The 17,453-nt window shown below is 40.5% G+C and overlaps 2 long non-coding RNA genes across 4 annotated transcripts in view; both read right to left on the bottom strand.

Annotated features, from left to right (window-relative positions):
• Positions 1-17,453, bottom strand: part of LOC108534330 (uncharacterized) — a 324,475-nt gene that overhangs the window by 80,577 nt on the left and 226,445 nt on the right. Inside the window, exon 5 of one of the 3 annotated variants that reach the window (XR_001886945.1) lies at positions 13,872-13,946. The exons of the other annotated variants lie outside the window; for them this stretch is intronic. This is a non-coding gene — a long non-coding RNA (uncharacterized LOC108534330). Of the gene's footprint in view, positions 1-13,871; positions 13,947-17,453 lie in introns of those variants that run through there. 3 annotated transcript variants of the gene reach the window in all.
• On the bottom strand, positions 548-2,191 carry LOC108534331 (uncharacterized). Its single transcript, XR_001886946.1, has 2 exons — positions 2,010-2,191; positions 548-848 (listed from the first exon to the last, which is right to left on the bottom strand). It is a non-coding gene; the product is annotated as an uncharacterized LOC108534331 (long non-coding RNA).

Genomic DNA, 17,453 nt, shown 5'->3' with positions numbered 1-17,453 from the left:
CCAGGTGAGGCGATGCCTCGCCCTGCTTCAGCTCTCGCTGGTCAGGCTGCAGCAGCTGACCAGCACCGATTGTCCGGCACTCCCTAGTGAGATGACCCCAGTACCTCAGTTGAAAATGCAGAAATCACCGGTCTTCTGTGTCGCTCGCGCTGGGAGTTGGAGACTGGAGCTGTTCCTATTCGGCCATCTTGCTCCGCCCCCAGTACCCTGGATTCTAAAATAGAAAAACGGCAGTACAGAATTATGATCACCGCTCTGGAGTTACTGGATTTAATTCTTGGTTCAAATAACAATGATAATAAAACCAACTTCAAATTCAGCACTTTTTTCCATGCATTGTCAACTCCTTTCGAATTTCATCTTTGACCCTGAAGCACAGATTCAATTCTTTCTTCAGAATGTTCACATTTATTTCACCTTCCAAATTACCTCCTTTTTCCTTGGTCTCTGAGTTTCAGTGGTACCTGATGCATAATTTATGCCCTAGAGACAAAAATATTGGCTGCCAAGATGCATAAAACTAGTGGCCCAGCTGTGAGGATGAATGAAGAATGGACACCATTTCATTTCATTTTAATTTAGTTTTGTTTAATTCTAGTTTCAGTTCTGATGATATTTCACCGGTCTTTTCCATTTTTTTTCTTTGATAACAACATAATTCAGGGAGAAAGTACAAATTTGCCACAGGTTGAACGTTTAGTTTGTGTTCCTTAAAAAATAATGCTGTGCTTAGTTTATTGCCAGAAAACTTCTTGCTTGATATTTTGGTCTGTTTTGTTTTTAATGTTTTAAACAAAGAATCTTCTCGCCTTTACTTCCGAGTTTCTTCCAAAGATACATATGCATTTCTAGGACGAGGAAACAAAGAGTTGTAAGACATCTATCATCATAAAAAATTCATCATTTGACTCATTCCCTGTCCTGCTTGTTTCAGTTAGTATTTGCAGCTTCCCAAGACCATATTGTTCTTCATCTGTATGTAAGAGCTCTGGTGTACCTAGAATTTGTAAGGTGTCCAATAAAAATGAAGAAGGGTCTCTCCATTTACTTTTCAATGGTAAAAAAAAAAAAAAAAGAGAGAAGAGAAGTAATTTGACATAACTCTCTCTTTTACTCTAATCTTATTCTCTGCCTTGTGTTAATTTCTAGCAAGGCCCTAAACAACTGAAAAATGAACAAGTTGATTGATCTTTAGCAAGTGAATACATTGTTCCCTAAATGGTTTCAATTACACAGGTTAGCTCTGTTGAGGGTTGCACTCACTGTGATGTTCTAAAGAGACTACATGGTTTCTGAGAAGATAAAATATTCGGTAGCACTGAAACAGGTAGAATATAATCCTAGGTAATATTCTGGTGCTGTGTTGTGGATTTGCAATAAATCAATTCAGACAAACTGGAACTACATTTCCCAGAATTCCTTTATCTGGAGAGTTCTGGGTTGGGGGTGGAGCATAAGATAATTTGCACAAGATTTAAAAGGTAAAAGTGAAGTAGCAGCCATACTCTTTGCTTGCTGTAAAGGTCCACAAGGGCGCCAGGCTGTGCTTCAGACAGCACATGTGGTTGGCCCCGTGCCAGCCCAACTGGTTGGCCGGGGTAGCAGCCAAGTGCAGCTCCTCAACTCCTTCCCACTCCCCTCCTTCAGCTTATCCCACCCATGGCAGCAGCGGATTTAGCTCCATGAGGAAAGGCTCCAGCTACTCTAGCAAATGGATTCCATAATCAAAGATGGAGGCTAACAGGTGGTAAGAGGGGCTAATGGGTCCCATTTGGTCCTTGTGGGAACCAGCTCAGCCTCAGGAGTTCCACATTGTTCGAACCCCTCTCTACTTCACACCCTGTTTTCTCCCAACTGCCTGCCCCCTGGACTTAAGGCTCCAGCACCAGATAGTGAGGGAGTAGCCCCACATTGACTGCTTCACGTATCTCAGTCCACCTTCACGTGTCTCAGTCCGCTTAGGCTGCTATAAAAAATAACAAAGACTGGGTAGCTTGAACAACACTTACTTGTTCACAGTTGTGGAGGTTGAAATGTCCATGATCAGAGTTCCCGCATGGTCTGGTTCTCATGAGGACTCTTCCTGGCTTGCAGATTGGGGTCTTGCTGTATCCTCACGGGGCATAAAGAGAGCTCTTGTCTCTTCATTCCCTTGTAAAGGCTCCAGTTCCATCGTGAGTTCCACCCCCATGACCTCGTCCAAGCCCAGTTACCTCCCAAAGGCCCAACCTCCAAATACCATCACACTGGAGATTAGGGTTTCAACATATGGATTTTGTGGACTGCAAACATTCAGTGTATAGCAACCAGCTCCCACTTCTAGTGGACCTGCTTTTCTGACTCAAGCTCTAAATACTGCACAGTGAAATTGCCTTCTTCATGACTGTTCTTATGTGCTGTTTACCTCACTCTTTCCCATATCTCTGCCTCTCAGAATCTGATATAAACTTACAGGAAAAACTCAAAGCCTGTCTTTTGCATGAAGCCTTCCCTGATATTTATGGTAAAAATTAACCACTTTCTCCTGCATGTCCCTAAGCACTTTAGTTATATCTCTCTTCATGCACTTAATGCATCCTGCCTTGTATGGCAATTCTGTGTATCTCCGTCTCCCCTTGTAAATTTCTTGAGGGCAGAAATGATGTCTCACTCATCTTTGTATCCCCCAAAGCAACTATCACAGTGCCCCATGCAGAACTGGAGTTCAATAAATGTCTGTTGACTTGAAGCCTGGTGCAGCTTGCTTTATCCTCTGGCACTGCTTGGGTTGTCACCATGACTGTATCTAAAGGACAACTTTACCCTTCTGGGCTCCTTGCTCTTGTTTTATCTATTTTTAGGACGTGTTTATACATAGTCCCTGCTTTATGCCAGAAGCCAAGCACTTTGGTGATACATTTTCAGTCAGGTTAAGTGTTTGGCATTTTTTTTCAAGTGGAAAGGCCCTCACCGGATGTATTAAGAGTTTTCTTTTGAAACCTTGTCGTGAAAATAAATGGAGCAAATACTTGCATACAATAAGGCACTGCATAGTTAATGTAGCAAAGTATCCTGCACACAGCAAGCTTGGAGGAAACATGGATTGAGTGATGGATGAAAGAAACTGATGGGTTTACTAATGAATGAAAGGCCTAACCAAGGGACAAAGCCATCAGGTGTATGTATAGTACTGCCATTTTTAATGACATGATTTGAGACTCTTGCAAAGAAACATAGATAACTACCTACCTTGATGTAGTCCTACCAACAGGCAGGGGATTTCTCTCCTCCAAATTGCAGTGGTTCATCATTCTTGCTTAGAGTTTGCTATAAGCTATAGTTTATAATGAACTATAACTTAGGGTTTATACTAGATAGGTCTTATTTACATTTCAAAAAATGGGGAACCACAGAACAATTCATGGAGCAAAGTGTCAAAGGAAAGGAACTATTGTCAGAATAGATCTACATCTTTTTTTTTTTTTTTTTTTTTTTTTTTTTTGTCTAACATCTATGAAAGAAAGGGTGAATAGTAACATATTAAATATTTTCTAATATTGCTAACTAAATGAGAATTTTATAAAATTCTCTCAACTCCCATCTTGTATATGAGATTCTACAAGCTGCTATATATTGCACTAGAAAATAGGTACAGCTTTGTCTTGGAAGTTTTATGTTTCAAAACATTTTCCCCTCAAAGAAAGCTGTATTTCCAAGTCCTGAGGTGCNTTTTTTTGTCTAACATCTATGAAAGAAAGGGTGAATAGTAACATATTAAATATTTTTCTAATATTGCTAACTAAATGAGAATTTTATAAAATTCTCTCAACTCCCATCTTGTATATGAGATTCTACAAGCTGCTATATATTGCACTAGAAAATAGGTACAGCTTTGTCTTGGAAGTTTTATGTTTCAAAACATTTTCCCCTCAAAGAAAGCTGTATTTCCAAGTCCTGAGGTGCCAAGTAAAAATCTAATATAAAGTAAAAGTAATTATCTAGTATCTCACTTAGTAAATCATCAGGATAAAACTTCTTTAGGAAAAGCTAGCTCTTTTGTTTGTGAGGAAAAAAGAAATAAAAGAGACTCTGGGAAATTTTCAAGTGATTTTAAAAGCAAAACTTTTACTCTAATCATTTTCTTGTAAATAAATCTAAGAAAATAATAGTTTAGCTTAAGGTAAAAGTTTCCTGGCTTAATTTGTGTCCACTTCTATGCACAACCTATCATCTTACCTTTCACAGTGGTTGCACTTTACGTATCTTAAGCTTATCCTGGTCAGTATAGGTATCTTCACAAAATTGCTTTGGTAACCCAGGAACTGCAGTATTTCTGTTGCCTCATCTAACAATTTATCCAACTAGCCTCATTATCTAACAATTTATCCAACCAATCAAAACTCAAGAGGGTCAGAGAAGATTCCGCAAGTCATTCATCCAACAAAGCTTCACTGAGCAGTAATGAAACATAGGCTGTGGTTTTCAATTTAGGACCGAGGACAGATGCACCCAGATGAGTACAACACTTGTCACAGGTGCAACCATGGAACTTCTCCACAGACACCAAGAGGTCAAGAAAGACAATACAGAAAGGGTGATTCCTTTTTTTTTTTTTGAGACAGCCTGCTCTGTCACCCAGGCTGGAGTGCAGTGGCACGATCCCGGCTCAGTACAACCTCCGTCTCCTGGGTTCAAGCGATTCTTCTGCCTCAGCCTCCTGAGTAGCTGGGACTACAGACATGCACTACTACACCAGGCTCATTTTTGTATTTTTAGCAGAGATGGGGTTTCTCCATATTGGCCAGGCTGGTCTTGAACTCCCGACCTCGTGATCCGCCCGCCTCAGCCTCCCAAAGTGGTGGGATTACAGGCGTGAGCCACTGCATCCAGACAAGGGTGATTTCTAAATTACCTCTTGAAATATTATCAGTGTTCATCAGGCAGAAAAAGGGTCTAGATACGACAAAGGCATCTCATGCAAAGAAAGCAGACGGAGCAAAGCATGAGGTATGGAAGGCTTTGGTGTAATCAGAAAAACATCTGGTGTGGCCGATGCTTGGCAGGGAGAAGGAAGAAAGTAAGGGATGCATTCTAGGTTGAACTGTGCCTCCCCAAAATTTGCATGTTGAAGTCCTAACCCCATCTCTCAAAATGCTACCGTATTTCAAAATTAGAGTCTTTAAAGAGGTAATTAAGGTAAAATAAGACTGTTAGATTGAGCAGTAATTCAATCGTACTGCTACCTTAGGAGAAGAAGAAACTGGGACACACAGAAATACCAGGGATGTGTGTGCACAGGAAAGACCCAGTGAGGACTAAGAGAGAATGTGGTATTTACAAAACAAGGAGACAGGCTGCAGGAGAAACCAACCCTACCAGCACCATGGTCTTGCACTTCCAGCCTCCAGAACTGTGAGGAAGTAAATTTCTATTGTTTAAGCTACCCAGTCAGTAATGTTTTGTTATGGAAGCTCTAGCAAGTAGTACAAGATGAAAGAGATGAGGGAGGCAGGGGTCTTCACGGGAGAACATGTATGCCCTGAGAAGCTCACACATCCTGCAGGCTATGCAAATCCTTAAACAGTTAGACACAGGAAATTAGCAACACATTAATAATATGTTATACTTCATAAAAGTATCACGCTGACTATAGGAGGAAAAACTAACGGTTAAATCAAGCAGCAGTGAGAGGCTAACAGAGGCAGGCATGGAGGGGAGAAGAGGTCTGATGTGTGAGATGTTTCAGAGGCATACTCAGCTGAAGCTGGACCCAGAGATGATGTCATGTTGTACAAATGAGAACGACAACCCAGATGTGCTTCCCTGCTGGGGCCTATGATACAGGAACTCAATAAGCATGTATTTATCGAATGAATGCAGACAAGCCAACTACCTGCTTTCATTAGATGGACATCTGAGAATAAACCATACTACCCCAAACATAATAACATCCATTCTGCTACCCCATGTCAATTACACTTTGCCATATACTAAACGTGCAGAGAGTTGAGTATTGACTATAAAAATATAGATACAATATTCATCCATTCTCATACGATTATACACTATCTGTTTTTCTATAACATGTGTTGATTGATTGCTCAGTGGATATACAATTATGTGCTAGCTTGGTTCAGGAGTGGTGTTATAAAGTAACACAGACTAGATTTGTGCTCTAAAAATATTTTTAAAAATTCAGAGACCAAAAAACATGTGTTCTTTGAATGTATGTAGCAAAACAAAATGTATTTCAAAATGTCAGAGGAGAGGTGCTGCTGGCATGGCCCTGAGATATCTTATTCTAAAGGGTCATGTAGAAAAATTTCTGTGTGAAGAAAGAGGAAAGAAAAAGTTTAATCAAGGCAGTAGGAACTTAATGAGCACTGAGGGATGGGTAGAGTTAGAAGGTTTGTCTTCTTCAAGATTTTTGCAACAGCACAGAAGAAAAGTAAGAAAATAGTAATACAGAATCCCGATCTGGCTGGTGTGAAAAGAAGTCCAGATATCATCTAGGTTACCCATTTTAGTTTAGAGCAGGGGTTGGCAAATAGTGGTCCATGGGCCAGATCCAATCCACTCCCTGTTTTTGTATTGTCCATGAGTAACGAATGGTTGAAAAACATCAAAAGGAAAAAAAAAAAAAATCTCGATATGCAAAAAGTATATGGAATCCAGTATTTGTTAGCCATAAATAAAGTTTTATGGGAATACAGTCATGGTCATTATGTTTCCATATTGTCTGTGGCTGCAAGGGCAGAACTGAGTAATTGCGACAGAGATTGCATAGCCCACAGAGCCAAAAAGATTTACTGTCTGGGACTTCACAGAAAAAGTTTTCTGACCTGTGGCTTAGAGCAGAGATGAAAAGGCCAAAGACATAGACTGTTATTGTCTTTTCCCGAACACCACAGTGATACAGAGGCAAGCTTCCTGCACACAGGACCATGTAAGTGTTTGTTAAATTAGCATATTCTAATGTGTACTCCATGGAAATTAAGTTCAAGGCATATTAAGTCATCGCCTGGCAAAAAGAGGTTCAAAACAGCCTAAGCAAATGGTAACTTTGAGAGATGATGAATGATATTTCAAGGCATTAATATGCCAATATGTTATGGGTCTATAAACATTTCTCAAACACCCTGGTATTTTTTTCTGCTCCATCTAACTCTCTAACATGGGACACTGAATGGGACTATTATGTGATAGAACTGGGGAAGGTTACATCAATTTGGTGAAGATTGTGATGATCAATAACATTTATTCAATACTGAATTATTTGAAAATTTAACTACAAAGGCATGCAATATGTGATATTCTATTGATAATTCATAATCTCAAAAGTTGCATTCTGATATTAATGTTGCCAACACATACCATCTACTTCTTGGTGACCTGTAAGAATTAAATTCTTGGCAAGGAAACATAGTTTCTGAAGGCAGGGAAAGTCTACTGGCATGAGTGCTACTGTTTAAAAAGAACAAAGAGGGTTTAATGTAGTAGAAAGCCAAGGTAGCCAGGTTATCAACCAGCACAGATTTCACTCAGAGCCTCTAATCAGCTGGACCACTTGGAAGAACACACAGCCTGCAAGGGATAATCACTGCTTGGAAGGTATGTTATGCAAAATATGTTCTCTTTGTGTGAATACCGCAAGGCACTGAATTGGCTCCTAGTAGGAACAACCATGGAGGCTGATAGAATTATCTCACCAATTTTTACTGTTTGGGAATATTCCTAAACTTTTAACTTCATTTCTTGATTTTCATATCACTGGAGAGAAGTGCTAACAAATCAGGAATGGGATAATAAAATACACTGCCGAAAGTAAGAAGAGAACGTCTATCAATTTGTTGAATGGCATACTGAAGTATTTGGTGTTTTTCATTTTGCTACATACTTTACCCAACAGTTGCAGTTTGCCTTCCCAAAGAAAATTCACATGCCCAGAAGGCACCAGTCTCAACCTTTCTGTGAATGGTGGATTAAAGAGTACAAAAACAGGCCAGGTGCCATGGCCCACGTCTGCAATCCCAGCATTTTGGGAGGCCGAGGTGGGTGGATCACCTGAGGTCAGGAATTAGAGACCAGCCTGGCCAACATAGTGAAACCCCATCTCTACTGAAAATACAAAAATTAGCTGGGCATAGTGGCAGGCACCTGTAATCCCAGCTACTTGGGAGGCTGAGGCAGGAGAATCGCTTCAACCCGAGAGCTGAGATCGCGCCATTGCACTCCAGCCTGGGCAATAAGAGCGAAACTCCATCTCAAAAAAAGAAAAAAGAATACACAAACCTACTTTCTGCCCAGTTGTCTGAGTATTATGTGTTATCATCATCATCATCATCATCATCATCATCATCAGAGAAATTTCTATTCAGGAAAGGCTTAATTTAAATTACCACAAAGGCCAGGCATCGTGGCTCACATCTGTAATCCCAGCAGTTTGGGAGGTTAAGACAGGAGGATCATTTGAGGACAGGAATTCTAGACCATCTTGGCCAACATAGAAAGACCCCATATCTAAAAAAAATACAAAAATAAGATGGGCATGATGGTGCACACCTGTAATCCCAGCTACTTGGGAAGATTGCTTGAGCCCAGGAGGTTGAGGGTGCAGTGAGCCATGATCATGTCACCACACTCCAGTCTAGGTAACACGAGACCCCATCTCTAAACAAATAAACAAATTACCATGAAGTCATAACCCTTAGTGATCTGTCCAGTAATTTCTGATGTTTATATATGTTAACTAACTTTCTAAAATATGGCAAAAGTTGCTAAAAATGTGTCACCACAGCTGCTATCATTTTATTTTTTTAATATTAAATCCAAAGACTGGTTGCTAAGATCCTGAACAATGATGAACTTCAGGAAATTCTAGAAGAAAACAGAAGGTGACACAAGTAGATTGGTCCTCATGCATCCTCATGGCCACCTTCTGGCATGAACACTGATTTTTATTTGGCACCTAACTCACTATCAGTTCATAGGACCTGAATGTGACCCATGGGTGAACTAATCACTATGTTGCATTTTCCCTGGCCACAAATCAAGGTGGTTTGTAACTCAAGCTGGTCAAATCAGAGTGACTCTCAAGGGATGCTGTCAGAAAAGTTACTTGTTTGTTGCAGACTTAAATGTCGCTGACACTGACACTCGTGCTGCTGTAGTCATCCTGCCACTATGAAGACACTGTCTGGACTAAAGCCAGGCTAGGGGACAGATGAAACTGTGAGGTGGAGGAATATTGAGTACTGATGACATCATTTGAGGTCCTAGACCAGATTATGGTTAAATCTAGTCCTATCACATACTTTTGATTAATACTTCACTTTTATTAAGCCACTTTGGGTAAGTTACAAGGAAGTGTTTTAGCTGTTAAAGTAACCAAATAATAATAATAATAATAAGCGTCAGAGCCATGCTGATAGATCAGCTCCAATGAATCTGGTGTTTCATTAGGAGAAGGAAACAAAGAGACAACTGAGTCCAGAGTTTCTTCCTTCCGGTGGGTTCGTGGTCTTGCTGACTTCAGGAATGAAGCCATGGCCCTTCACAGTGACTGCTACAGCTCTGAAAGGTGGCACGGCCCCAAAGAGTGAGGAGCGGCAAGATTTATCGTGAAGAGCAAAAGAACAAAGCTCCCACAGAATGGAAGGGGGCCTGAGCAGGTTGCCCCTGCTGGCTGGGGTGGCCAGTTTTTATTCCCTTATTTGTCCCTGCCCATGTCCTGCTGATTGGTCCATTATACAGAGCACCGATTGGTCCATTTTACAGAGCGCTGATTGGTCCATTTCACAGAATGCTGATTGGTGCGTTTATAATCCTTTAGCTAGACACAGAGTGCTGATTGTTGCGCTTTTACAGAGTGCTGATTGGTGCATTTTTACAGCATGCTGATTGGTGCATTTACAGTCCTTTAGCTAGCACAGAGCACTGATTGCTGCATTTTTACAGAGTGCTGATTGGTGCATTTATACTCCTCTAGCTAGACACATAGTGCTGATTGGTGGGTTTACAATCCTCTAGGTAGACAGAAAAGTTCTCCAAGTCCCCACTCGACCCAGGAAGTCCAGCTGGCTTCACCTCTCACTACCACAAATAACTAGCATAAGCCAAACATTTTATGTTTATTAAAACCGCTTTCCCTTCTGGGTTATGATATTGGTATTTTGCTCCTATTTCTGACCTTCAGAGTAAAAATTATAGATCTGAGCTGCCTGGGTTTTGCCTGTATCCTCCCTAGATTATAACATTTTGTATTCCTTTATATTTGGATTTACTTTTTAGGCTAATCTTATCACACATAGTGACACTCAGAAGTTCAGTGTTTACTATTTGTCTTATAAAGAAATGAAAGCTCCATTCAGAAGGCATATGCAACTGTTCCAGTTGTGTCCAGGTGTACTCATTCATGTAGTCAATAAACAGTGGAAAGCTTCTCTATTCCAGGCACTGTTGTTTGTACTGGAGACACAGCAGTGAGCAGACAGGCAGACATGTCTCCTCTCAAGGAGATCACATGCTAGAGGAGGAGATGGACGATACACAAGAGAAACACATGAAATTTAAGTATGTTAGATAGTGAATTCCATGACAGGGATTCCTGAGGTGGGTAGGAGGATGAGTTACAACTTTACATAAAGGGTATTGGGGAAGCCTCAGCAGGAAGGTGACATTTAAGTAGAGACCTTAATTAAGGAGGTCAGAAAGAAGAAACATTGTAAGCAGAGAGAGTTGCAGGTGCAAAGGTCCTGTGGTGACAGCATGCTGTGGGCACTGTGTGTGCTCTAGAAACAGGAGGGAAGCTGAATCAATGGACCAGACAGAATGAGGAGAGAGAACAGCAATAAGAAGTGAGATCAGAGAGTATATGGTAGAAACTGAGTGGTGAAAGAAGGTAGCAGATCCAGTAAAGCCATACAGGCTATACGGATCCAGGCTCTTTTTCATTTGTCTGTTTTCTTAATGAGTAAAAAACATTGGGGCCAGGCGCGGTGGCTCAAGCCTGTAATCCCAGCATTTTGGGAGGCCGAGATGGGCAGGATCACGAGGTGCAGGAGGAGTCGAGACGCATCCGCGGCTAAACACGGTGAAGACCCCCGTCGTCTACTAAAAGAAGAACAATACAAATAAGACTAGCCGGGCCGAGGTTGGCGGGCGCCTGGTACGGTCCCAGCTACTCAGGTGAGCTGAGCTGAGGCATGAGAATCTCTTGAACCTGGAAGGCGGAGGTAGAAGTGAGCTGAGATCCGGCCACTGCACTCCAGCCTGGGCGACAGAGCGAGACTCCGTCTCAAAAAAAAAAACAAAAAAACAAAAAACAAAAAACAAAACATTGGAAGTTGTAAGCCAAAGAGGGATGATCTAACTTACGTTTTAACAGGCTTACTCTGGCAGTATTAGAATAGACTTGACATCAAGATCAGAAGGGAGATCACACAAAAGAATATGATAATAATCACAGTAAGGAATTGTAATGGCTTGGATGGAGGTGGTAGTGATAGAAAGGTTAAGGATTTATCAGAGTCTAATAAAGACAGTGGAAATCGACAACGTATTCTGATGAAGTCCAGACGCCATAATGCAGAAGGAACTTCACCATCCAAGTGCTCTGGCCACTGCTTGCCTCTCATGCCACATCCCAGCCACCTTGACCTGCCTCTGTTTCCCCTGGTGCCCTGCCCTCTCGCCCTAGCAGATGCTAACCTGCCGTCACCCAGCAGGACTCAAGCTTGAATTCACCTCCTCCAAGGAGCCTTCAAAGCCCTCATCACACTAGTTCTATGTTTATTTGTCTACCTCCCACCCCACCGTTGCATTTCTAGCTGCTTGAAATTCCATTCTGTGACTTGGTCAAGGTTACATCCTTGTGGTTTAAACAGTGTTTGCCATAAAATCAACACTCATAAATCTCTGTTTAATGAATGAGTGAAATCCCATTTTTATTTCGTGCTTTTAAATTTACTAAATTGCTCTTCCCTCATTTGTAAAATTGGGTAATAACTTCTTTACTAATTTTGTTGATGTGAAGATGTAAGTGTCCAAGATAGATACAGGCAGAGAAGAGGCACACAGACATTTCTATAGCTTCACTCACCAATTTTCAGTTTATACAACTAAGGAAGGCTGTCTTATTTTGGCTGACTTTGTTTGCCTTTTGAAAACATTTCTCCACTTTTATTTAAACTGCCACTTTACTTTTTTGAATGCTTGCTTTACCTTTTAAAATATTAGCCGAAGGATAGGGAAAAGACGTTGGATTCAGTGAGAAACAAACCAAACTTTTGCAAGAGCTTTGCTTATTCAAACAAAAACAGTACTGTGAATCCCCCCAAAGGGAGAGTGGGTGCTGACCTAATCTTGTTTGCTTTCCTATTCAGTATTCTTTCCTACCAGCCTCCCTGGGGGCCTTAAAAGGAATTACCAAACTGCACAAAGAACTGCCTTGATGGTCATGCTTACTTGGTGTTTCTGGTCTAATGGACGAATGATGTTGAAATAACAGAAAAGTACATTTTTTCATTTTTATTTTGATAGCTTAACATTTTTAGGAAGTGTGTCTTCCTCTCCAAAAAAGTATTACATAGAAACAGCAAATTGATTGCTTAGTAGGGGAAAAAAAATACCGTCATACTCCCCGGGAGAAACTGAAATGATCATTAATTTAAGTAATTGTAGCCTCTATTTGTTGGTATTTACTATATAGGCTAAATAGGCACTGGGATGTGTGAATTTTCTCATTTACCACCCACTCCTCTAGAGGTCTATGAAATGTGCACTGGTATTATCACCATTTTGCATGTATGCAATGTGAAGCTTCAAGTGATAGAGCAGTAACTTGCCTAAGGTTACATAGCCTTCTAAGTGACAGAACCTGTAGACTAGTGACTCCATGATACATATTTCCCTCTAGAAGTGCCTTTTCATTTGTATCTTCCCATTTTATGAATTGTATATCAAGGCTTTCCATATCATTTTTCAACTGTTGTGGTGGGTCCACTAGACAAAGCAAGAGGGAGAGAAAATTAGATAAGTCACCTTTTTAATTTCCTTGTTCATCATGTAGACCATGCCAAAGGAATCTTCTTAAAACACTGCTTTCCTCTGACTCCTGCACTACACATAAAGCATTGATAACTCCCATTGCTCTCATCCCAATAGAACATAGGTCATATTTCTTTGTCTGACATTCGAGGGTCTTCACCCTCTGCCCTGGTCTTCTTATCTGGTATTATTTGGGCCTTATACTCCAGGCCACAGCATGAGTTTCTGTACTGAAAGGCTGCTCAGCTGTATGCAATGAGCCTGTTTTAAAAAGGCTTCAATGCAAGTCCATCTGTCTGCTCTCCATTTTTTAAATACCCCTTGGGCTCTCCAACTCCATTCCCATTTCATCTCTCTTGAATGCCTCCCTCTATAATTTGTCTATAGAGATCCTATCATATTCAAATGGTTGCTCAAGCTGTTCATCTTTAACTATGTCTTTCCTGATCACTTTGGTCAGAAGCAATTTCTCTTTTGTTCCACATTCGAATATAATTTACTTTGAACCATACATTCATGGCGCTATTCCCATATTGATTTGAATAGGAATCTGTCTCATCTCCTTTACTAGATTTCAATCATCTTGAATATAGGAAATTGTAAGAGTCCAGGATAGGTTTGGTTATGGTGTAATACAGAAATTTCTCAGTGAGTTAGAATAGCAAATGTGTATTTCCATCTCATGTTCTGTGTCCATCAGCTCTGAACTTGGCTTCCATAGCATCATCCTCCACCATGTGGGAAGTGGCCAGTTACAATGGCAAGGGCAAGGAGAGGTAAGGTAAACACTAGTTCTTAGGGCTTCTACTCAGAAGTAGCACATCACACACATCAAACCTACTTACCTTTTATTGTCCAAAACAAGTAATTGGCCAAGGACAACTTCAAGGAGAGTGGAGACATGCAAACACAGCATGGTCCTGGAAGGAGGTGAAATAGGATATTTATAAAATTCCCTAATGGCTCTCAAAGCCATCTTCACAGGCCTCACAAGAACTAAGGCCTTTACCCACTTCTGCATTGCAGGCATGCCTCACCAAGACAAAGACTAAGACCATCTTCTTGTACTTCTCTACCATGTCAGTATATAAGAGTAGGGCTGAATTGGCAAATACTCTTCCTGTTCTGGCTCCTAGTGTTTCATAATCACGAAAGTACAAAGCCAGAAAGAACAGACAATCATGCCTGTACAACCTCAGATGCCCTTTGACCTTCACACACAATTAATATTGTCTTGCTAATCATTAAAAGGCTGATGTCTCAGTTATTGACAGATCCAAAATCTCAGTGGCATACAAAAATAAGCATGTTTTTTCTCACTCACACATCTTCAGGTTAGCTGGGATGTAGCTGAGCTAGGTTAGCCTCAGCTGGGTTGGGGTCCAGGCTTCAGATTGGGTCCAAGTTATTCTGTGTGTGTCTCTCTCATCCACTTAAAAAAGTTACTCAAGGTATCTTCTCATGATAAAAGACAGGAATACAAGAGTGCAAGCCCAACTGGGCAAGTGTAGGTTATGCCTCTGATCAAATTGTACCTGATAAGATCTATTTGACCAAAGTAAAACACATACTCAAGCCCCAGACCAAGAGGTGGAAAAGAACACTTTGTCCACCATGAGAGAAAGTCACAGGGGCAAGGAGAGAAATAGTATACTCCTTCTGCCAATGAAGTAGGGAAAGAGGTAACACTTGTGTGCAAGAATCTATCTACCCTATTTGATGTCAAACAAGGGGGAAATACATGAATTTTGTAATAACATTTTTTTACGCTCAAGCAATACTTTCTGCAGGACTTCTCTAACTCAGAAAGATGGATGTGCACTTATCTAGAAAGTTACGTCTGAGCTATGTATGTTAACTGACCTCCGGAACTATGTTTTTTAAAATAAATTGCTTGTTCTTCTTCCACTGCAAATCACACAGAGAAAGTCTTGGACTGCTGGAAATTAGAAGGTGTCTGATGTGTTAGCACTTGTGGGATGATTGGGACTCCGTGCCTATATTATTTGGAGCATTTGCGTCAGGTGTGATATGGCCAGTGCCAAGTTGTTGGCAGTAGCACCATTATCACACAGCTCCAGCAAAGATTCCCAATGTAGGTGACAAGGTTCTTGTCCCCTTGTCAAGATTCAGCAGGAAATCTTGAAGGGAAATAGATTGAGCTCCTAGACCTCTTGCTACTACCAGCAGATCAGGAAGGGGGTCTTAAGTATTTCTACCCTGAAGACATACTGGAATCACTCTCCACTTGTATAAGGTGGCACATGCTTACATAATTAATTAGAGATTTGCAGGATATTAAATTTAAAATGACTAAAACACAACAAAATATTTAGAAAATAGAGGCCAGGAAGAGAGAGGAGAGATCTAATGCAAGAAAATATTAATGCAAATCCGACTGTTGAATGGAGCTCAAGAAACAGGAATGAGAAGTAAATTGTTTAAAATAATCCATTTGGAGAATTCTTTTTTCTGCAGAAGGTCCAAGAAAATTGAGGCACTCAAAAGTTTTTGAGTATAGAGTTTATCTTATATTGAAAAACCACATAGACATATGCAAAAGCAGTGGAACTACAGTTTCTGACTTGAATTCAGTTCTGCGGGTCTGAAACAAGAAGCTCTGGAGGGTCTAAGGGAAGCAGGTTAGAACAAAGAGCTGGACTGGAAAATTTCATAGTGCTGCTTGTGGTAGTAAGCTCTATAATTTACCAATAAGAACATAATTTTTATCCCCCAAATTGTGTGCTCTGTGGTAAGGTAAATTACCATTTTCTAGTCTAAACAAATGGCTGCAATATTCTGGTGTGGATTCTGCCCCATGAAAAAAGGATATGAACTATTGGTGTAGGACTGGGGCTGACCTTCCAGGGTTTGAAGAATGCATTCTCTCTTCAGCTTTTCACAGGTGCGAATGGAGAACACAGGGTGAGCACTGCTTGCCAGTGTCCTGGTGGCCCCCACCACCATTTGCATTTAGCCACAGTGTGGTCCATCCCATCCCATTTGTGATGATGGAAATGTTCTATGTCTGTGCCACCAAGAAAGGGGCCACTTGCTACATGTGGCTATTGAACACTTGACAAGTGGCTGATATGACTGAAAAAATAATAATTTTAAAATTTTATTTAATTTAATTAAATTTGAATAGTTACATGTGGCAAGTGGCTCCCATATTGAATAGCACAGTTCTAGAATCTCTGAGTCCTCTGAGCCTCCACACTCTTTTAAGTACTCAAAAGCCGATCACATGGTCCCTGTTCTGCAAACACATACTCTCACTGCCAGTAACTGAGTGCCAAGGAGCAAGTGGCAGTATCTTAGCAGCTTTTTCAATTGTCAAAAGAAAAAAAAAATTTCTGCTTCTGGGCAGACATCTGACTGTGCAGCCGTTGCAGAGAGACAATTTAGTTCAGAATTATGTGCCACCCTGACTCTACCTGGCAGGTGCCTTCTGTGCTAGCTCTTCTATCTGCAAACTTGAGAAAGATGACAGCGTTTTAAATGATTAACTCCTCTGGGTCACATTACTTAATTATACAGTACATCCAGGGATAGGCACATGGGTCTTTTATGGTAAATGATATGACGGTCTTAAAAACTCATTAATATGTCATTAACCAAGCAGACATTTACTAATTAAACAATTAGCCCCTCTGTTCTATTCCTTTGTTCCTCCCAGAGATGCTCGGTTACCCAGATCCCCAATTTAGCAGAAGTCCCCCCCTTCTTTTCCCAGAGAAAATCACTCGTAAAGGAAACTCAGAGACTAAATGATTTTACCAGATTTTTTTTCCAAGTTGGCTACAAAGACAATCAAAGTTGATTTCCACAGCATAAATGAATGTGGATGTTGGTCTAGTTTAAATAAATCATCTTGATATGTAAAGCAATTTTAGATATATATGAAACAGCATCCGCCATAACTGGCGTAAATAGTGAATATAACAAAACTACATATCCCAGTTAAGTAAATACAAACAGACAAGATTAATGACTTGAGATGTATTAATGTGATTCATCACATAAAGTCAATACCAAAGAAATATGTAATGTTCTTAACTTTGTATCTCAGAAGGTTTTTAATATCCATTATGCTTTCAGCTAATTTTAGCTAAATCATATTTGTTGCGTTGAAACTATGCTAAACTGTGGCACAAGGGGGATTATTCAGAATATCAAAATATAACATCACAAATGTCTTATGAAACAAATGTCTTGTGTATTTTAAAAAGTGAAATGTAATAGTTTAAAATTCGGATTAGCAATTTTCTAAGAACATTCAGAAGTATTAGAACACACGCATATTTTTTCAGCTACATTTTGGTTCTCTATTTTAAGATTCAACTTGGCCGGGCGCGGTGGCTCAAGCCTGTAATCCCAGCACTTTGGGAGGCCGAGACGGGCGGATCACGAGGTCAGGAAATCGA

Source organism: Rhinopithecus bieti, unplaced genomic scaffold, assembly GCF_001698545.2.
Source record: "Rhinopithecus bieti isolate Rb0 unplaced genomic scaffold, ASM169854v2 scaffold_10612, whole genome shotgun sequence".
Taxonomy (NCBI): Eukaryota; Metazoa; Chordata; class Mammalia; order Primates; family Cercopithecidae; genus Rhinopithecus; species Rhinopithecus bieti.
Note: the sequence above shows the minus strand (reverse complement) of the source record. Positions and strands in the feature narration are given on the sequence as shown.